Here is a 22,506-nt window from a genome sequence, read left to right on the forward strand (position 1 = left end):
ATAACTGCAAGCCGTGCCCTGTGCATAAATCTGTTAGGCTACTTGAAGAGCAAAACTTAAAAAACAACCGGCCATCGCTTCTATGTGAACGCTTTGTTCTATGTTAATATCAGTCATGCTTTGGAATGGGCAATTCTCATAACGTATATCCGTTATACAATTTCAAGGACAGCGCTTATAGCTGTAAGCTCTGTAATGTGAAAATATCAATTATATCAGTTGTGAATGTAACTACAATGCGATCTTATTTGAGTGTATTACATACAGGGACCAGACACTGTATGTTTGTGATTTATTTGACCACAATAATCAATAAATTGACCTTATTTCCGGAAGAAATGTGCAACATGTTCACCACATTGTTTCTTGAGCTCACCTGAGCACAAATTTACAAAGGTGAGTTATTATCATCAACTATTATCTGTTACAAGAATCCGACGCATGAGTCTGAGTTCAAAATTCTTCAATCACAATATGCGAAATATTTTTTAATTGTAGACTAATCTATTGTTGACACATATTTAAATAAGGTAGTAAGCCGCACAGACATTATATAATGGTGGCTTGCTGTGGCCGAAGAATTTGTAAAGGAATATACCAATCTGCTTTTGATGTGACACTGCATGCGACATGTTTCTTTCTATAGAATATACATGCTCTTCCTATCACTCCCACTGATTGTCTTGGTTGTCATAAAGTTTGACTAACCTTGGTTTTATGCTCCTTATTTTGCTATCAACAGATTTTCCGCTAAATCATTTTTGTTTGCTTTCAATAAATGATAAATAAATGACTATTACCGGTCCGTTTTAAGTTTTCATGTGTTACTGCCATGATGCATTCAACGTTTTGATACATGTGGAAGACATGGGAAACTGCATGAAACAGTAGTTATATGTCTGGATTGACGAATGTGTAACCGCACGCGGTACTTATACGGTGGAAGTAGTTTAAACGTAGTTCTTAGTTACAAGTGACCGATAGGGCGAAGCGCAATCGTCATTTTATGAGTGTTTTGGGCGAAGTGAGGATCGATATTGCGTACTTGCATGTGAAAATTGCCAGATATTGTGTATGTGTGTCTTTCGAGGTTTTATATGCCTTGTCGGGGGCTGCATTATTTGAGGACTCGGAGTGTGTTCCAGCATTATGTCCCAATTTGCTTACTAACAACCGACATTTGGGACGAATTTTAATGATAAGTGCAATTTCAAGCTATTAAGTCTATAATAAATGATTTTGAAACTGTTGGTATGGTTATGTATTGTGGAGGAGGGGCATGTCTCCCGAAGGAAACCCCACATATACGGTATTTTGACAACAAACAAAATCACATTCTTTCGTCGACGGGGATTGAATCCGGACTCACGTAGGTAAGAAGCGCGTGTACTTACAACAATTTCATAAACAGGACCACCAGGTCGACAGGTTTCGTGTATTTTAGTCATTATTTCACTATATTATGTCGAAATTGTAGGATTTGTTGCAGACTTTGAGAACCAAGTATGACCATGGTCTGGTGTGATGCAGATATTTTTATTTTGTAACATAGTCTTTTAAATGTTAGCATTTAACACTTGATAGGCGACGTATCGATGATTATGATCTAACTTGTAGGCAAACGCAAATTAAAGCGAAGTAAGTAAAGCTGGGACGATTAAATGCAAAATGTTAAAATATGTATAATTAAATTTAGATTTGACATTTAATTAATAAAGAATATTTGTATGGTATTAGCTGCATATTTATATACGAGGAAAAGAAGTGAGGATTAACAATCGGTATCGATTGTTTTATAATCAAAAACCCATAATTATATTACTCACTGTGATCAACATAATTGGCCCCATCGCGAACTTCAAAAAATGTGAACCTTCAAAGAAAAACGATGGCAAATGAGATCTGCAAGCCACACAGAAAGGGCGGTTTTATTGGCTACATGACTCTAAGGCGACTGAGAGTCTAAGGACACTACGTGTGTGGTGTCTGTTCATCAAGTAGTTATTGCGGATGAAACTCATTCATGTAGGTATTTTTGTTTGTAATTATTACACTTAGACATCTTGCTAATTTATCCCATCATCAGACGTGCATTGTCGAAATAAACCACTGTGGAATAAATTTTCCTCTATTTCGGCAATGCTGAAATATAGCTGTCACGCGCGGCGGAGAATGGTCATATTACTCGGAATCAACTATAAAGTAATCATTTTTAATAAAATACAATCAGATTCAACAAAACAAGCAATTTGATACGAAGATGTAATATATTTTTAACACATAATGCAACTCAAAAAGCAAAAAAAAATATTTACAAATATTACGTGCGCGTACTCCCGACGTCATTATTAACACGTCATACGACACAATGCATGTTTTTTCACGCTGCAGTTGATTAGTGTTTTGTTTCATTATTTCTTAAAAATCGGGGACGTAGAGGTATGATAAACAGAAAAACAGGTTAGTAACTGATCTTTTTGTAATGTATTAGGCTCGGCACGATTAAAATAATGAAACAATGTTTGCTTAAAATAACTGGGATTTTCCGTGTAGTTCGATTTTCCTATTCTATTTTTGAAGAAATAATTTACGACTTAGAAAATTGATGGGATAAATCGAATACTAGGTCGGTGCCGAATAAAGCAAAGGTTATTCTGCTCGGCACGAAAATCTGAACCACTCGCCAAGGCTCGTGGTTCAGATTTTCTAAGCCTCGCAAAATAAACTTTGCTTTATTCGGCACTGACCTAGTATTCTCTATTTATCCGACCACTAAAGTCAGTCAGTTAAAACTGTCATTGTTTCCGCTCATTTATTGTCCTGTAAATTAAAAATGCTTTTGCTATGAGTTGATATATAACGCTATATCTACATTACAAAAGCACGTGACATATTGTTGGACGTTTCCTTGTAACTATTTGGCCTGCAAACCCTATTCGACGTCTTTATAATGTAATAAACATACATACTGGAATACTAAGGATAAAATTACGTGCTAGATTTTATAATATTAATCCATTTATGCCTAGCGTCCAGAAAAAGGGCATTGGCAAACAGCGTATACCCAGAAATTTCAGACTTATTGTATAATATATAGTCACTTGTGAAAATAAGTAATAACTATAATAAACATTATGTAGCAGAAATATATTTGTTAACGCAATATTTTATCAGATAATTATCGTAATAATTAATTTTAAGAATAATCTTTCCGAGATTGCTTAGTAGTTAACGAGATTTTGTTTTGCGAAAAATAGTTATTATAAAGAAGTAATATGCCACCATAGTTTTACTGTCTGAAAAGAAAATGAATGTTCATTACTTGGATATCGATTCAAAACAGATTAATAATTGAATCTTCGGTTCAAAAAAGATGGTTTATCTGCTTAATTAAGAACTATCGCATACCATGTTTTCGTCGATTAGAAGCTCCGCTGTGAAGCGAAAGAAATCAATGCTAGGTTCACACCAACGGCGCTTTGATGGCGCTTTAAAGCGGCGTGCAAAGCGGCACCATAACGTAACAATGCTTGAATAAAGCGTCAGTGTCGTAATAGATCGTGTGATAAAGCGGGACATTCGGCAAGAACGCCACATTTTTTTAAACTGTTTAAAAATTTTGGGCGCTCTGTCACGAATTGATTAAAGCGCCGAGAGCGTATCAAAGCTTAAAAAAAACCGGAACAAAACTCAGCAAAGCTTGACTCAAATCGTAGGAAAGCTTAACAGAGCTTGGTTTAAAGCGGAGACCCCAGTCTTCACGGTATGTCACCACTTGACACGCTTCGTTAAGATGGCTCAAGATTTGCTACGATCTGGCATGAAGATCTTACACGAGGTCAGACGCTTTCATCAAGATATGACACGCTTTGTTACGTTTTCATGAAGGACTCTCCCGCTTTCCCACGAATTGAGAAGCTTTCATCAAGGATTGACACGTTTTGAAAGGCTTTGATACACTTGGCAAGCTTCCTCACGCTTTTGCACAATCTTTCACGATCTCCTACGATATGGCGCTCTTTCGTCATCTATATAAATAGCACTTGAGTACCACACCTTGCTATATGTAATGATTTGGCAGTACATGTACTAAAATACTAAAATTGGAACGATACACATTGCATTATTTTCAGCATCTCTATAAATAGCACTTGAGTTCCACACACTGCATAATTTTCAAACAAAGAGGACGTATCCTGAACCTGAAAAACTACTATTAAAAGCTCTATAAAGGTGAGAAATTCAATTATTATGCATATAATCTGGTCTAATTGTTGCGGATTTCAGTTACTCTTGCATAAAAAATGCCCATTACACAGCTAAGGTGCACCGTTGTCAAGAATTATGGAAGATATACCCGTTTTATAATTGAAAGAAATGTTTACAACTTTGCAACTAACGTGATTTTTAGCCTCAAAGCGGTTATGTATGCTACAAATAGCCGAAAGAAAATTCAATTTTAATTCTATTTCAAACAACTTTTTACCAGCAGAAAGTAACCTACTATATCACTACAAACGTTTTAGCCATTTAGAAGAGACCTACTTTGTGAGTGATACCAGAAAACGTTGACAATCAACGATATATTTTTAGTGACCTGAGTCACTTTCACTTTCAATTTACGAGTAAACAGCGATGTAAATTGACTGATTGTTTGTGAACACAATTAACTTGGCGGGCACTGCTTTTTGAGCTCAAAACAATTTGTTTTGCTAATTTTTGTATGGTTATGTCGAATAGCATATATATATTGTTTTTTGATAACCTTTATAAATAGAATATGAAAACATATGTAAAAATCGGTAAATAATTACGGATCCTCACCTTTATAGAGCCTTTAACACAAAGATGGGACCCAAGAGAGGTAGAGGTGCAGCAAGAAGAGCCGAAAAGAGACAGTCATAGGCCAAGTGGCTAAAAGGCCGAGGTCTCCAATACCACCGTCGGCAGAAGATGAAGAAATACTGGTTCCAGAGCCAGAGCAGCCACAGCCTCACCCTGCAGGGGATCATCTCCCAGTCATCACACCTGTTCCAGCAGCAGCCGCCAGCAAAAAGCGTACGTACAAACCATACTACTATGCACCACTAACAGAAGCGCAAAAAGAAGAGGTCATTGACTGGCTAAAAGACACTCCTTCCATCTACTCAAAGAGACTGACAGATTATAAAGACCCGCAGAACAAAGAAAAGCTATGGGAGAAGAACCCCTTGTAGTTATGGTAGATCTTGCCTGTGTTTGCTGGTTTCTTGAGGGCTATGTGCTTTCCATCCAAGGCACCAACTGCATGGGGGACATTCCACCTCTGTTCAAACTGCTGGGCAAGGTGTCTCCAGGCTTCAGGGGTGGTAGGTGGGTTGAAAACTTCATCTTAATATACCTGTACAATTATCGTGCACACTTCTGGAATCAGCTCTGATATTGTGGAGATACCACATCTGAATCCATATGCCATTGACCTGTAGTTGTCCCCAGTGGCCAGATGTCTCAATGTGATTGCCAGCTTGAGGCCAGCTGACAGGGGGTGCCTGTAGTTAGTCTGTTGCTTCTGGATGACTGGTGCCACACTTTCCATGATATCATCAAAGACCTCAGGGTTTAATTTGGTGAAGTTTCTGAAGGCACCAAGGTCTTCTAATCAGAGTTGTGTGTCCAAGAGGCTATCGTAATGGCCATATTGCTGTCTTCTTTCTTCAGTTAGCCATGGCCTGGTCCAGCAGCTTCTGATAAATGAACTTCTACCTCTTGCTGGTATGTCAACCTCCCCTTGTCTTTGCTGTTCTTCCTCCCTCTCCTCTGCCTCAGGGGATAGAAAATAGTTATACAACAGAGAGACAAACGTCATGTCTTCTTCGGATAGATCATGCTCTGGTACCTCTGGATCTTATTGTTCTGCAATCGTGTTCTGGAGTAAAAGATGCAATGATTTTGTGTATCTGCTGCATCTTTATATAGGCTCTGAATCAAAAGCGGGATAAAAATTGGCAATCTCGACATTTTCCAATACGTAACAGATCGTAAAATTGCACAACAAAGCTTGATTGTCGTATCAGAGCCTGAGTTAAAGCGTCATAACCGCATCAAAGAGTAATGAAGCGTAATCCCAGCAAACATTTTAAATCGGTCCGATGTCGGCCCGATATTTATTTCAATATCGGCCCGACATCGGTAATTACATCGGCCCGACAACGGGAGTGCAACACGGCGCAATGTTGGCCCGACATCGGTATGTATATCGGCCCGACATCGGTAATTACATCGGCCCGAGATCGGGAGTGCAACACGGCTCGATGTTGGCCCGACATTGGTATGTATATCGGCCCGAGATCGGGAGTGCAACACGGCTCGATGTTGGCCCGACATTGGTATGTATATCGGCGATACCTTCTTGAGCCAGCATGGTGCCGACATACTTTTAACCATTCCTCAGTCCCTGTCTAGCCTCAATTGTTTTTAATTGTTGTTGGTAGTGTTAAGGGCCTTAAACAGTTTCTTAAATAAATGAAAGAACATTTTCTTCAGACAACATTTTATTTTTACATTCTTTTCAACCAAACTGGAATACAGTATTTGCTAATTATACTACTGTCTTGAAACTGAAAATATTAAACTGATTTATTACTAATTCCAACATTTTTATTCTAATGGGGTAAAATTAATTAATATATACATTGACTAACAACAAATGTAAAAGAAATTATTTAAACAGACTCTATAATTCTACAGGTACAGAAACTGAAAAAGTAACACATTGAAACAAAATGTTAAATGACCAAATGACTTGAGTTTTGTATTTTGGTAATAGAATATTCAGCAAATGAAAATAAAATAAGAGAATTATGAAGAAAACCAACGTATCCAACATGCATATTGTATACATGGAAAATTACCAAACATGCATGTATAAATGGTTCATATCACCCATATTATCAAAACTGGTCTATATACCCTGGCAATTAATAAAATAACCCTTTCTTTAAAATGGATAGCGTATGATACCCATAAAATAGTAACAATTAAGACTATAGTTAGCAAAATACAACATAGTAGTCATAAGATACACACAAAATAAGAACAAATAAGACTAGTCAGCAAAATACAACAAAGTAGTCATACCTTACACAAAAATAGTAACAAGTAAGACTAGTCAGCAAAGTACAACATAGTAGTCATACGATACACAAAACATAGTAACAAATAAGACTAGTCAGCAAAATACAACATAGTAGTCATACGATACACAATAAATAGTAACAAGTAAGACTAGTCAGCAAAATACAACAATGTAGTCATATGATACACAAAAAATAGTAACAAGACTAGTCAGCAAAATACAACATAGCAGTCATACGATACACAAAAATTGTAACAAGTAAATTCAGGAAATTGCTATCCAGCAAAAAAAACAAAACATAGTAATGGCACAAAATGTAAATGTACAAGTGACTAGAAATCTCACTTTAAGGTAATGGGCCATGTTGTCAATGGCAGAACACATTTTTTCCCCCTAAATCAAGTCAAGCAATTCCTCATTGTTGAATAGTCTTAAATGGTAAATACTAGCTGTGAAATGTTGAATAAGACTTGTAGTTAATCAGTTGTACTTTTTCTGAACTGCAGGTAAATATATATATTGACACAACATTTCCCAATTTCATGGAATGGGATCACATCCCCAAAATACTGAAAAAAAAGCCATTAAGTCAGACCATTCCTTTAAAGAGAACTAATAATGATATGCAGTATAAAGCAGCCAGTATTTGTTAATGAATACATTGCAGTAGGACAGAGCAATATATTGCTGAATGATATATAATTGAGTAGTTTACTGGGACTTATTTACATATGGTTATAAATACCTTAAACTAACATATATTAAAATTATTTGTTGTTTTCACCAGGAAATGATCACTTGAAAATAAAAATAATTGAGTTCTGTCACTTATCAAATTCAAAATGAATTGAGGGAATTGATTTTTATAATTGAGTATTTTCAGAAATAAACACCTTGTATGTCCCCTGAACTTAGACATAAATTATGGGCATTTCTAGAAAGTTTTGAATAAAAAATATTACAAGAAAATTGTCTTCAATATTAATACAAACTACATGAAACTTGTTTTCTTCAAAAATGACAAATGAAAACAATTAGAACAAGAATATATTGAAAAGTTACGTTTACCTAAGTAACACACAGAGTTACAGCTATTTAGGTAATAAAGGCAAAAAAAAAACAAAAAAAATATACACTGCTTCCATCAGTATACATATTAAAAGAAAAGTTGTGTAAAATCATTAATTTCAAGTTCAAAGAGACCTTTACATCATAACAAATTGTAGCAGGAGACTAAATTAAAAGTTAAAACACACACAAGTTAAAATTCATTGGGACTGTTCATCACTTATTTTGGCTGTCCTCTTTTTTCTTCCACCGTCACGGTCAGAGGCTGTTCTAAACCATTCCCTGCACTCATGTTCAACTTCTGCAGCTGTGCATTTCAAGGACCGCATGACAGCTTCTGAAAATGGTAATGACATGTAGGCTCATATTATTCTATATCCATTATATGTTCAAACAGTGTTGCAAGAATTAACGATACTGGGCAGTTTATAAACCAATATTATTTCTTAACCCTTTTTAAATTACAATATGAAGACTACTTTTGAAAAAGGAAAACAGCCGGATGTAATTCTGTATGTATATATATATTCACACATATGGCCAGTTACGGGGTCTCTGATTAAGAAATAGGTCATGGGGTTCCCACTTTAAATACATGTATCTCCATACCCTTTTTTACCCGATATTAACACGAATTAAGGTGTATAGGGGTACCTTATATAGTATTATATATAAATACGTCATTTATTTTACGTCTCATACAAGGAAATATATAGCGACATTAATTGCTAGGTTCATGAAATTTCAATTTCAGACGTGATTGTGGTTTTCGATATAAGACCTTATTGCGACATTTGATTGCATTACCTCCCCTACACCCCCCTCATAGTAATTAAAGGTGCCTAGAACGCGTGGTTGTATACAGACCCGGTTTTTTATATTGACCCCTTAGGTATAGTCTGAAAACTACCAAGACCGCGTAACTGGCACTATGAATTAGTTCTAACTGTGACCTTATCTTTTTACACATACTATGACAACTTACTCTGCACAGCATCAGCCAATAGAAAGTTTTCCAAATACTGCCTTTTTCTTCCTCCCATGCCAGCTGTACTGGTTGGCCACCTCATTTGACATGCAATGCTTCAGAATGCGCCGGCACACATCAGCGCGGTTTCGGCCACCCAATACAGACAAATGGCTCACCTGAAAAGAAACACAAAGCATCTGTACACAGTTCTCAGTTCATTAATTTATGTTGTATACTAAAAGAACAATAAGTAATTACCTAAGAAATAGCTGCCAAATGGCCTGTTGCATTGGGTGTACTGGAACATGATTCCCTTAGCATTGTAAACATGATTTAAGTGAAACATTTTTTTTTACCTGTCTGTACGAGTGCCAGTATGTTTTATCCCTTGATTTTGACATTGCTAATATAATACACGGAGTGTTCTCAGTTTCACCAAAATTTATTAGAAAGAATTTTATGAAACAACTTATAGCTGACTAGCTATTCATTCATGAAATTAAACAAACATTGAACAGTCGCGAAAACATGTGACATTTGATGACAGATAGCAATTTCAGAAAAAAAGCACTCTAAAAATGGTCTGATCTTGTGAATAAAGAAATAAAATTGTTTCCGAACAAAAATAAATAAAAAAGTCCAGGACAGAATAGTTCTACCTTGATAATTTCGAAATTGAGTCAATGCAGCTTTGTCGCGCGCCTATTTGTATGATCATACAGGACTGAATATATTTTAAAGTCAAATATTTCAAACGCATATTTACATAAAAAGTAATATGACAAATATATTTATTAAATAAAAGGTATTTTATAACATTATGTGATATAAATTTAGTTGACATACTTTATTTTGTTTACTTCATAAGCCTGGGCAGATTCACTGCACAAGAGCCAAGGGAAGCAACCTGTGTATTTCCTTTTAACAACGGTTACTCTTCCTGGACATAATAATATTGATTTTATATCAAGTATCTTACACGGTTTTTAAAAGAGACATAATAATTAAATTTAATAACAAGAAATTAAAAAGAAAATAATCAAAGTTACCTTTTCTCTTGAGTGTTAATTATGATATCGGGCCTATGTTGGGCCGATATCATACTTTGAACTGTTGAGTTATAAGTATTTTTATAACAACGGGCCGACATCGGGCCGACATTGTCCTATAAATATAAATTGTATAATATGCGACCTATCTTTCACGGTTTTTAAAAGAGACATAGACAATTAAATTTAACGCAACAAGAAATTAAAAAAAAAATAATCAAAGTTACCTTTTCTCTTGAGTGTTAATTATGATATCGGGCCTATGTTGGGCCGATATCATACTTTGAACTGTGGAGTTATAAGTATTTTTTATAACAACGGGCCGACATCGGGCCGACATTGTCCTATAAATATAAATTGAATAATATGCGACCTAATTAAACGTTATTAAACAAGATGGATTCACTAAAATGGAAAATTGCAAAAAGTTCTCATCTCTTAACAAAATATTTTTTGTTTAACATAAATGTCGGTCCGATGTCGGCCCAACATCGGCAAATCTCTGCCGATATTCCATCATTTAGCCGATATCGGGCCGATATGGGCATGTTTGCTGGGATAAAGCTTATCAAAGCGTAATTTCAAGCGTAACAAAGCCTGTTCAAAGCGGGATCAAAGCGTAAGGAATCGTAACATGTCGGGAAATATTTTGTCCTCAAAGCGTCAACCAATTCGTATGAGAGCGTATCAGAGCTTATCAGAACGTAATAGATCGAGATATTTTTGGAAAAGTGAACAAAAATGACGGCGCTTGGCTCGCCGATTCAAAGCGCGGCACTCGCCGTTGGTGTGAACTAGGCTTAGTCAGCCACATCGAAGTGTAAGGTTATTACTATTTCAAGCACGATGCACTCAATATCTTGACTAATTATCTTGAATAAAGGCATGAACGCGAACATTTATATAACAACTCAGCAATCTGAACACAGCAAACTTTACTGACGATTGCAATGCGCGCCATTTTGTTTTGACAGCTTTGCGCCCATTCTATACATAGATGGTGACGTCATTACGTTAGCAGTTAGACCGGTGTGTACACAATGCTTTGTGCCTGATCAATCGTCTTCGAAACTTGATCAGTGTACACTACATTTGTTGAAAAACACAAACAATATTTTAACTTTTACTAATCGTTTCTGTTACTGTGCAATTAAGGGGAGTATTTATACGATTAGTATTAATGGGTATTATTATTAGGTCATTATATAATATTATTGTAAATGGAGATGGTTGCTGCACCCAATATCCATGCAGTACATATATATAAATCAAAGCGCTGAAGGCACTGAAGTTGTTCGCTATTGCATAATTGATTAACCCATTAATGCCTAGTGGACTCTCACATCCTTCTAAATTGGATCAATTTATTTCCAAAATTAGGGATGGCTAGTATATTTATTTCTATATTTAGAATATTTCTTACAGGAATTCCTTTAAGCAAACAGCGAAGACCCTGATGAGACGCCGCATTATGCGGCGTCTCATCTGGGTCTACGCTGTTTGCCAAGGCCTTTTTTCTAGACGCTAGGCATAAATGGGTTAAGACGCAATTCATTTTAAAAATTAATCGCAAGTTTGAAATGAACACATGCCATTCACATTTATGAAGAGTGTGTCATAACGCACGGGTCGAGCTTTGTGTGCACTTTTTATCATCCTATTTATTTCATAGAGATAACTTAGACAAATAAAAAAAAAACATGGCATTTTTGGACGTTCTGAAAGCAAATAAGGTATGGTGAAAATGGCTGTGAGAACTGAATATAAAGACATTTTGCATTCACCATCATATTAAATGAATATTGTTGGAATATCGAATACCTATCTCACTAAGAATATAATTTCATGATGACAATTCACTTTTTTGACACCATATACAATTTCAAAATGTACAAGAAGATCATTGATGAAAATAAATTAATAAATAATAAATCTGCGAGCAATACTTTTTACTCACGAATTAGGTAGTCATCAAGACAGCCCTGTTAACCCGTACATTGTTGTTTATGCATTACTTGTAACCCTAGCAGTTCACACGGTGTCAAAAACTCTTACATAAACATAGGTATAGAGCACTCATCCGCTTGTTCGGCGTAGCTGTTTTACTCAGCTTTTCATCTTAATGACTTTTACATAACGCCAGCAGACACGCATGAATATTTTCGAATATTTCATAGGCTGATTCGAGATAAAACCTCTGAACTTCGGCTACATCACTGTGCCTGTGCTCAGCGCAAAGGATGTAGCACTGTTCAGTGTAAGGAATTCCGGACAACTCTCTGAATGTTCAAACGACACAAATTGTGGCCCAGTTACAATTACGCGTTAAAATATATTTCGCAGAATTTCAGTTTTGCTTTCAAGATGAGAAAACAATCATTACCAAAACAGTATAGTGTCACGATAAGAAGAAAATCGTTTAACTATCCAACCACAATGTTTGCCGTACTCCTTCAGCACGTCTGGAAATCGTTCCTGAACGCCTGGATAGGCTTTCCTTATTTACAAGTTTGCTATTTTTAATTCAATTTTGTATCGAAAAGCATTGTGCTAAAATGTGCCATTTACAATTCGCAATGAGATTTTTAATTACCCTCGTCATGCGAAATTGGGTCATATTCCATATGCGCCCATCATATATATATATATATACATATAGTTTCAGAGTGGGTAAAATGGTGGGTCAAACGTCCATTTTACGGCCGTATTGTTGGGTCTTTAGTCGATTGTCGGGTCCCAAAGTCGATTATCGGGCACTTGGACCCGACAGTTGAAGACCCACTTAAAAAAAGGCTGCTTAACATACTCATGACTATTTTTAAATTCAAATTTGCATGTGTAATTTTACTCGAATTGTCGGGCCTATATCTCCCATTAGCACACATTAGGTCAAACTCCACACAGCAGTTACTTCCCTTGGGCATTCGCCAATCATTAATGTCTTTTTCTAGAATAAGGGAGGCCACTGCGTATGAGATTGACCAACCTCGGCGCAGTGATTTACCGGGAACCAGCATAGCAACGAACGACAACTCGGCGCCCGACAACTCTGTAATAAAAATTGCCAATTTTCGCGGTTAAACTTAAAAAGGTAAGTGGCGATAATATTTATTAGGTTTATTTATATTTTTGGTTATTAAAATTATTCTGCAAATGACTGAATTTAAACTGAAACTGCAACCAATAATAAGGACACAGTTTCTGAAACGTTTGCTGACAATGAAAACATATTTCAAACATGTAAAGCCGTGGCACGAATTTAGGTGACAACCTTGTTACCGCAAACAAACAAATGTAACCTATAATCTGCATTTAATGCAGATATAGTGACATTCATGAAAGCAAGCATGATTGTAGCATCAGATCATTTCCATGCGATACAAGTTCAATATATGTTTTAGGCTGACTGCAATGGTTAGACTGGGGAAATAAATTATAAAAGAACAGAATCTTTAACCACACAAGACAGTTGGACTAGCCTTAGTGGTACAGTCATGTTACTATTACCGGATCAGTAGCGTAATAAAGTTGTTCTGGGGAAAAGCAATAAATGGTTTAAGACTTCTTTTACATCAGTTTGATAAGGTTTCCAGACAAACGCTCCCACAAACAATCGCTCCTACGCTAAATTAGTTCTGGCTTCAATAACTTTAAAATTCGCTTTCTATGAATTTTGAATGGCGCAACATTAAAGTTATGGACCAACCCCAGTAGGAAAGTCAACCAGGAATATACGAAAAGTTGACAGTTAACAAAGACCGCTCCAAAACAGCTTGTAAAAGCAGTTATTGGCCCAAATCAGCTACTTTATGTCTTTATTGGAAAGATTGACATTTTTCACATTTAACTGATATGTTTTTTTACAAAATACTATCTTAAACATTTAACATTTATCTTTTCTGCTCTAACATATAGACCAGTTGACGAGTGAAGTCACGCGCACCTGCAAATATTACACTCCGCCCACTGGTTGGCAAAAGAGGTGAAATTCATATAAGCGCTTATAGAGAAAGTTGAAATAATAATCGTTTTTATTGATAATCATGCACTATATCAAATATAATTTTACTAACTATGTCTGAATTAAACATAAGCGTGCAAGGAAATGCATTTTTGGAACGATTATATTGTTGTTATTATTTGTTTTTACTATAAACGAAATCTGGAGTGGAACACAATATACGAGCACGGTATGCAGTTACCATAAAAATCTCTACTTGGCACATCTTCGCGACCATTTTTTAGATAAAAAATTCTCTGATATTGAAATTTTTTCAGAATAAAACAAATTTAATGAACGAACAAAATAAGGATGTAAACAAACAGCAAATAGATCGACTTTATGTACGCAACATATAGTAACTGATTTGAACATGCCTGTAAAAACTTGCCTTGTTACACATTAAATAAATTCTCTTGATAAATGTAATTGTTTTTATTTAATTATTCACACCAATTTTGACACTCTTTGTTTCAGCGTTTTTAACCCGGTGTTTTATTGCACTTTTGTTCATCATAAAGCGATTATCTCGTTATGATCGGATACTGTCCAAACAATTACAAAGAACACATGGTGTGATAAATCCAGGGACCTATTCTTGGCCACTGCATAAACCACATGTGGCATACAAGTGTCTGGTCATTAAACATCATTTATGATACCTCCATGTCATCTCTTGGCATATTGAGCGATCATCTAAGCAAAATTGTAAAGCCAAAATACGAAACAGTTGCTTTAATAAAATATTTGAACATATTAAAAAATGAAGATATTTGTCCGAAATGGATTAACAGGAATTAGTGTATGTATATATTAGCCTGTTTAATCATAATAATAGAGTGTTAATAACTATAAATTAAAAATATTGTGCAATTTCATTGCTACACAATTAACGTATTTAACGAGTACCGGCAAATGTAAACTCGGCTATTCATGTTAAGATTGTACGTTTCTGTAGTGTATGAAATGACATGAAAACAAGCAAACAACAAAAGGGTAAAAAATACTTGCGTAAAATAAATTAATATATAGATATATTTATCATAAAATGCTAGATTGTTATCACTCCTTACCACCAGTAAAGAGAGTGCATGCAAAGACAGTTTAATTTGCTTAATATGCAGTTCTTGTTTTTCATATGTATGCTAAACTTTATGATATTGTCATTCGATGGAAACGAAACGGTAATTCATTCCATGTAAAATAAAATTACTACAATGTTTATTAATTGTAATGTATTCCGCTTTTAGGGCTTCGTTTTATAATTGATTAAATGCCCCTCTTGCACCTTCGTTCGCTTATGAACAATAACAATATCTGCACCACTTATAATTATAATCAAATTAATGTATGTGTTATTATCTTTGAAATATAATTTACCAAAATCTTACAATCACAAAAAATATGAAAGAATATTTATTGTTTTGTTTTGTTGGATTGCCAGTTTTTAGTCTGATGTATTAATATTATTAATATGTATTTTTATACAGAGGTAATTATATTTATGAAAATACATTTATTGGTACTAAATATTATATTTTTGCACTATTATTTAAGAGTTTTTATGTTTATTTCGGATTTTTGTATCGTTTTATTGACTAAACAAACGACATGTATACATGTTTTACGTTACTGTAACCAGTGTTTTTTGCCAACCAGCCAGTGCGCATGCGCGGAAAATCCCGAATGTAAACAATAACATTCAACTGGTCTATCGAGAAAAACAGTGACGTGACACACATGATTGAAATGCGAATCTCCCGAGATTTCACGGTCATATGATGTTATTTCTATTTTTAGTAACAAACCATGTGCTCAATTGTTTACAAATTCAGAAAGACATTTCCCGTTTTTTTTTTATAATTATTCTTGCTTGTTTTGTAAACAAATTGTAGTGTAAATACAAAATCAATGTACAAAATATTCAAAATTACCAAATTCACTTTGAAATCAGTGTTTAAATCCACCAGACGTAACTTGTTAATCACAAATAATAGATTTCAGAAAACGAAAGTAATGTTTACAATTCCAGCAAAAAATGTCAAGGTCGATCCGAAAGTATCCAAATGAAAACTCGTCACATGACAAAGCGACAATGGTGCAAAATTATGACTTTCAGGCTGATGAGAGTTATTTTCATCTATTGTAAGATGCATTTGAAACATTTGAATCTTAAAATATGCCCCGATGCAGTAATTTATATTCATTCACCAATATATGAAGGAATGTATCCAAGAAAACATACTGTCTTTGATTTATAGCGTGACATAAATCTGTCACCACTCTGGTTGACTTTCGATACAGGGTTGACTTCAGCGTACAGATATGTCAATACTATATAAACTGTACGCTGAAGTTTCTTTAGCTAACGCTAAATTTGACAGGGCGGACATTCGCTCCTACAATGTTTTGATAGGGCGGACAGTAGCTCCTATATTATTTTGCCAACTCGGACAATCGCTTCTACATTATTTTGTCAACCCGGACAGTCGCTCCTACATTATTTTTATTCAACGGCAAAACGTTCTATATGCCTATCAAAGACTTACACCTATAATTAACCGACAATTAATTTTGCCAACTTGTTGACAGTTAGCCAATTCAAAACATTACATTTCCTACATTACATTTATTGGAATACATGTAAGTGCCATTTTGCGAATGGGATAAACATAAAAACCGCAAATATGTTGTTCTTAATTTCATTTGTTTTTATGATATGACATTTATATGACATTTATAAACATATATATACACAAAATACACAAACGAAAAAACATCCAAACAAAAGGTCTTTTGTGTCTGTCAGTGGCTCACCGTCTTCTTTCTTACGCGTTTTATCACCGATTATATTTATATAATAGCAAAGAATTAAATTGTTATATATTGATAGAATGTTATACCAGAAAAATTATACATTGAAGACGAAATTCATAAAATGCAACATGCAGGCAAATTCGACTGTACAGACATGTTCGATTTACTGCATAACCATCATATGGTTGACTTAGACATGTGCTTCTTTGAGTACGAGTGACCCTCTAAGCATAGCACAGACTGACTGCGTTTGTTTGTTAGAAGTTCCATGTTGGTAGTAAATTATTGGCGTAATATTGACATTACAATATATACATATTGTTTTCACAGATTGCTAAATTACATTTAAAGAATCGACCAACTGTAACATAGTTTCTTAATAAGTAAATTGATTTATTAAAATCACATTGATCCGCTCATGTTAAATTGGCTTTCTGTTAACAAGTTGGCAAATTTAATTGTCTGTTAATTATAGATGTTAGCCGGGTTGGCAAAATAATGTTGGAGCGACTGTCCGCCTTGTCAAATCCAAAATGTATTTGTGTTACCTTTTTTTCGCCGCAGAATTCATGCATTAACGGATCAGTTGTAGCTATAACGGATCACATGATCAAAACCACTCAAGGAGGGGGGCATTTAACATATTATTTAAACTGTCGAAACATGAACTTTGTTGTTTACAAGGACCAAGTTATATTGCCAGTTATAAATAATATTCATGTTTTTGTTATTGTTATTGATTGTTTTCTATATGTGATCTTGTATTCTTGTGTGAAATATCTGATGAAAATCCTAAATAGATCAGAAAGATATGGGCGTGTTAAAAACCATGAAATTATTTGAATCATATATAATCATCGATATTAAACATGGATCATAAATAAAACTATAAGATTGATGTCATTTATTGTAAGAATCAACAAGATTTTCATATATTTTAATATAATATATTAGCAATACGCATATTATCACGCTTGATCTGTTATTGTCCTTATTCTTTATTTCATTAAGGTGCTGCAAAATCTTTAAACACGAATCAAAACTGAAATGGACTTTTGCAGGCAGGACTACTAAATGGCCTTAAAATTAATGCTTAAACTTCTTGCTTGCCAACATAGTTATACTAGCATGTGGCCGCGAACAATGTTTAACCTCGATTTGGAAACGAGACAGAAATCAACAAAATTGTATATAAATGTCAGCAAAACATACCGAAATGTTTGACAAAGAGTCTTTCCCATTACGACTCAATCAGTGCGTTTTAAAGAACAGACCTTGAAGATGCTATATATTAAATATCATCTAAAATATCAACTATTTATCGCAATGCGCAGTCTGTAATTTACTGATGTTTAGGAACCAAAAGTTAGGTAATGTCCGGTTATATGATCATATGCTAAAAATGAAGTATGCTTTCTGCTTTCTGTGCATTGATTTTTTTAATCCAAAATGTTTTGGGCCTGCCCAGCTAGCTGAGTTGATGGCTCAGTTGATAGAGCGCCAGACTGTCAATTTTTAGGTTTGAATCTGGGGGTAGGATAAAGTTTCTTCATAGAGATTGGTTCCCGAACATTGTAACATTGTATTTGTAGGTCATTCTTCCCCAACCTCTGAATCAAGTTGGGAAGAAGTGGGTCACTTGTGGTTGGCTAATACTGGTCACAAGAAGTAGGAAAGCTGGTTCATGTCCTGACCACTTGCAAAATGACCTTAATTTGGGTTCAAGAAGGCATTAAACCTGATCAATCTAAATTCAACCAAATTCTTTTGCCCAAAGGTCAGAGTTTCAAATACATTCCAACACAACAGCTGTTGGCAGTCACCTCGATTATTGATTATAAAGCCCCGTCCAGTTCGATTGTCAGCGGCTAGCAGTCAATAGTATGGTCGTTTCAATAACATTGCCAACAACGATCATTTGTCTAAACTGTTTTCAATTTTCTAAAGATTGACTGTTTCCAAAACACAATTTAATATTAATCTTAAAGAACTGGACCAACGTTATTCCTTCTTCTGTTTGAGATTTTGCAGAACTTCTCCCTAAAGTGACTAGTCTTTATGACATTAAGTGAGTAATAAGGCCTTTCAAAATTTCATTCTCTACAGTTATTTGATTAATCATTAAATATTATGAAAATTTAAATATCATTTATGTTAGATATAGAGCCATGTATTAATCTTGCATGATTTTCATGTCTGATAGATGTTTCACTCAACAGTTTGTTTATGCAGAAATAAAACAAGTAACTGATTTTTATGCCCCCCTTCAAAGAAGAGGGGGTATATTGCTTTGCACATGTCGGTCTGTCGGTCCGTCCACCAGGTGGTTTCCGGATGATAACTCAAGAACGCTTGGGCCTAGGATCTGTGCAAGTGGAAGTCAAGTTCTTAAACCTTTGCATGCTGGGAAATTTGTCGTCTGCTAAAATGTTGTCTGCTGAATTTCTCAAATTAGCGTTTTCTTTGAATTTTTTCAAAGAATACTATAAGAATAGCAAACAGTTTGGATCCTGATGAGACGCCACATTCTGTGGCGTCTCATCTGGATCCAAACTGTTTGCAAAGGCCTTCAAAATTCGGTTCCAGCACTGAAAGAGTTAAGAAAATCCCTGGAGTTGGTACTGTGCATCATTTAAGATTCCTCTTTGTAGCCTTGACCTTAAGTCATTTAATCTTGTTTGTTAATTTCAATTTCAGCTGGCACTACATGTTTTTGCCTTTATATGTTTGAACAAATAAAATGGGCATCAAATCCTTTAAGCAAACAAACAATTGACTCTGGGATACGGCCTTACCTTTCAAAAGGGGAAAATACCATGTGACGGGCACTTTTGGGGAAAAATTGCAATAAATTGTCATAAACCGAAGGTTAATTACATGTAATAACCATTATTTGCTCCACTTAAAAGCTGTAGCTTTTTATATGGCTTTCCCCTACCACAAGTGATGGAGCTATACTGCAATCACTGTGTCTGTCTGTCCCACATGGGTTTATGAATAAAATAAAACATTTCAAGTTTCAAATGCTTAACTGTTCCCTGGAATTGTTCAGGAAAAATGCCTTGTAATTTGTTTAGCAGTCACATAAACAACCAAGCTATGTAATATGGAATTTTTACACCCATTATTGCTGCTTCTTCCTGTATTTGCGCGATGATTATCTGAGATATTAACTCTATGATTCTGTATTCTCAATCTTTTCTATAAAGAAGGAATGTAGTTGACAATTGTTAATAGTTTTATTTGATCGTTCGTCAAAAAGTTGTAATTCTGTTACTCTTGTATCTTCAATGCAATTGAGTAATTAAATAGCAATTAAATTGAATGCGTTTTAATTCCCTTTTATTATTGTTTAACTTGAGTAACAATGCTATGACGTTAAATTTTATTTACACTTAAATGTATTATGAATATTGCTGGGCCAAGTGTGAGGTTGAGCGCTCTATAACCAGGTTTAAACCCCCAATGCTTTGCATTGACCGTTCCAAGGCGGTGACCCCAGCTTTATTCATATTTTGTGTTTATGTTGGTTTGTATTGTGCTGTATTGTGCTGTTTTGTACTGTTTGGGCAATCGGTCACTTGCCTTAAATAAAGGACCTACTAATTGTTTTTAATGAAAATTCAATACTGCTCCAGCAGCTGGAGTTTCACTTCTTTATATTGTATTATTTTTTAACCGATTTTTTTTCAAAACTTTCCCTCTGTGTCATCTGTAAAAGACTAAGATTAATATTTCTTTGCCAAAATACAGAGGAAATTTTTAATGGAATATTGATTGTTGCTTTAAAGCTTTTATGATAATCAGTAACAGAAGCAGTAACATTCAGCCATAATTATGTATCCACACGGCTATAAACTAATACCAAGCTTCCCATTCCCCTTCTCTTCAGATACTTCCTTTCTTTCAAAGGGAAACAGTGGTGGTAAACAGATGATATTGCAATATTGCAATACTTCTTCCTCTGCCAAAATACATGTTATAAACATTGTTGGGCCTCTTATCAGTTATAAAAATTGTAGGGTCCCATATAAGAAATAAACATGTTGACACTAATTTTCAGATTTCATATAAGTCATATTGTTGAGTCTCATATATGAAATACTGTTGGGTCCCATATAAGTAATATTGTGGGGTCCCATATAAGGTATATTGTCAGGTACCATATAAGAAATATTGCTGGGTCCTATATAAGAAGTATTGTTGGGTCCCGTATAAGAAACATTGTTGGGTCCCATATTTAAGAAATTTTGCAAGAAATATTGTCAGGTACCATATTATATAAGAAATATTGTTGGGTCCTATATAAGAAGTATTGTTGGGTCCCATATAAGAAACATTGTTGGGTCCCATATATAAAAAGTATTGTAAGAAATATTGTTTGATCTCATATAAGAAACATTGTTGGGTCCCATATACGTAAAAAGCATCGTTGGGTCCAACATAAAAGATACAAGTTGACATTCTAGGGTCCCTTATAATTTAATTAACATTAAATGTATAATTAACACTTTAGGTATCCATATAAGTAATGAAAATTGTTGGGCCTGGCCCTTTATTAGAAGTAGACATGTTTACACTTAATGACTAATGTTGAGACCCATATAATTAAAATGTATTGCTAGTAGACTGAACTGCAATTTTCTAACACTGGTTTCAGTGACACACATTCACTGTGCAGATTTCTACTAAATATGTGTTGTTTTAATCTCAAAATTAGTCTTGAGGGTTAATTGACACACCCATTAAATTATTTCCTTATAACCATATGGTATCCGTTGTTAATTCGAATGTTATTTATCATTTTGCCGTTCATCGTAATTTCTTTTCTGCTTGCCACCATCTTGGACGATGACGTAAATACAGGCATGCTCAATCACTATACATTGACCACTGCCAGTATCCTCCGCAATATAGACAATCCCAGAATCGATAATAAGGGCGCCGCCATATTGGCTATTACGTATTTTGAGTAGTGACTTAATGGACTTTCCTACATTAATAGATAGTGACATCTACAATTATTTTGTGCTGAAAATGAACACACAAAAACCATACCTATGCTTATTTGCTCAAAGAGACATTCAGACAGGAGAGGAGCTTCTTTATGACTATAGTGTGTCTGATCTACCATGGAAGGTTAGTTATATCATATACATCATATTTAATAAATAGATGATGCCATTATCATGAAGAAGCACACATGAATGGATGTCAAACTACTAACATAACTTTTGTCATCAAACAGCTTATGGCTTTTCGCTAACATAATTGTATCCTCAAAAACAGCTGTTAACCCTTTGCATGCTGGGAAATGTGTCTCCTGCTCTAATTCATCTGCTGAATTTCAAAAATTAGCATTTTCTTCGAGTTTTTTTCATAGAATATTATTAGAATAGCAAACAGTTTGGATCCTGATGAGACGCCACATTCTTATTTTTTCCCTGTAACAAAAAGGAAAGAGCATTTATACATTTGTATTTGGTAT

General features: G+C 34.8%; 1 long non-coding RNA gene and 1 pseudogene across 1 annotated transcript; one reads left to right on the forward strand and one right to left on the reverse strand.

Annotated features, from left to right (window-relative positions):
- Positions 1 to 4,848: 4,848 nt before the first annotated feature.
- LOC127845879 (uncharacterized) lies at positions 4,849 to 5,216 on the forward strand (annotated as a pseudogene).
- Positions 5,217 to 6,104: 888 nt separating this feature from the next.
- Positions 6,105 to 9,896, reverse strand: LOC127846463 (uncharacterized). The gene is made up of 3 exons (XR_008033513.1): positions 9,812 to 9,896; positions 9,168 to 9,328; positions 6,105 to 8,519 (listed from the first exon to the last, which is right to left on the reverse strand). It is a non-coding gene; the product is annotated as an uncharacterized LOC127846463 (long non-coding RNA).
- Positions 9,897 to 22,506: the final 12,610 nt, after the last annotated feature.

This window comes from Dreissena polymorpha, chromosome 9 (assembly GCF_020536995.1).
Source record: "Dreissena polymorpha isolate Duluth1 chromosome 9, UMN_Dpol_1.0, whole genome shotgun sequence".
Classification (NCBI taxonomy): Eukaryota; Metazoa; Mollusca; class Bivalvia; order Myida; family Dreissenidae; genus Dreissena; species Dreissena polymorpha.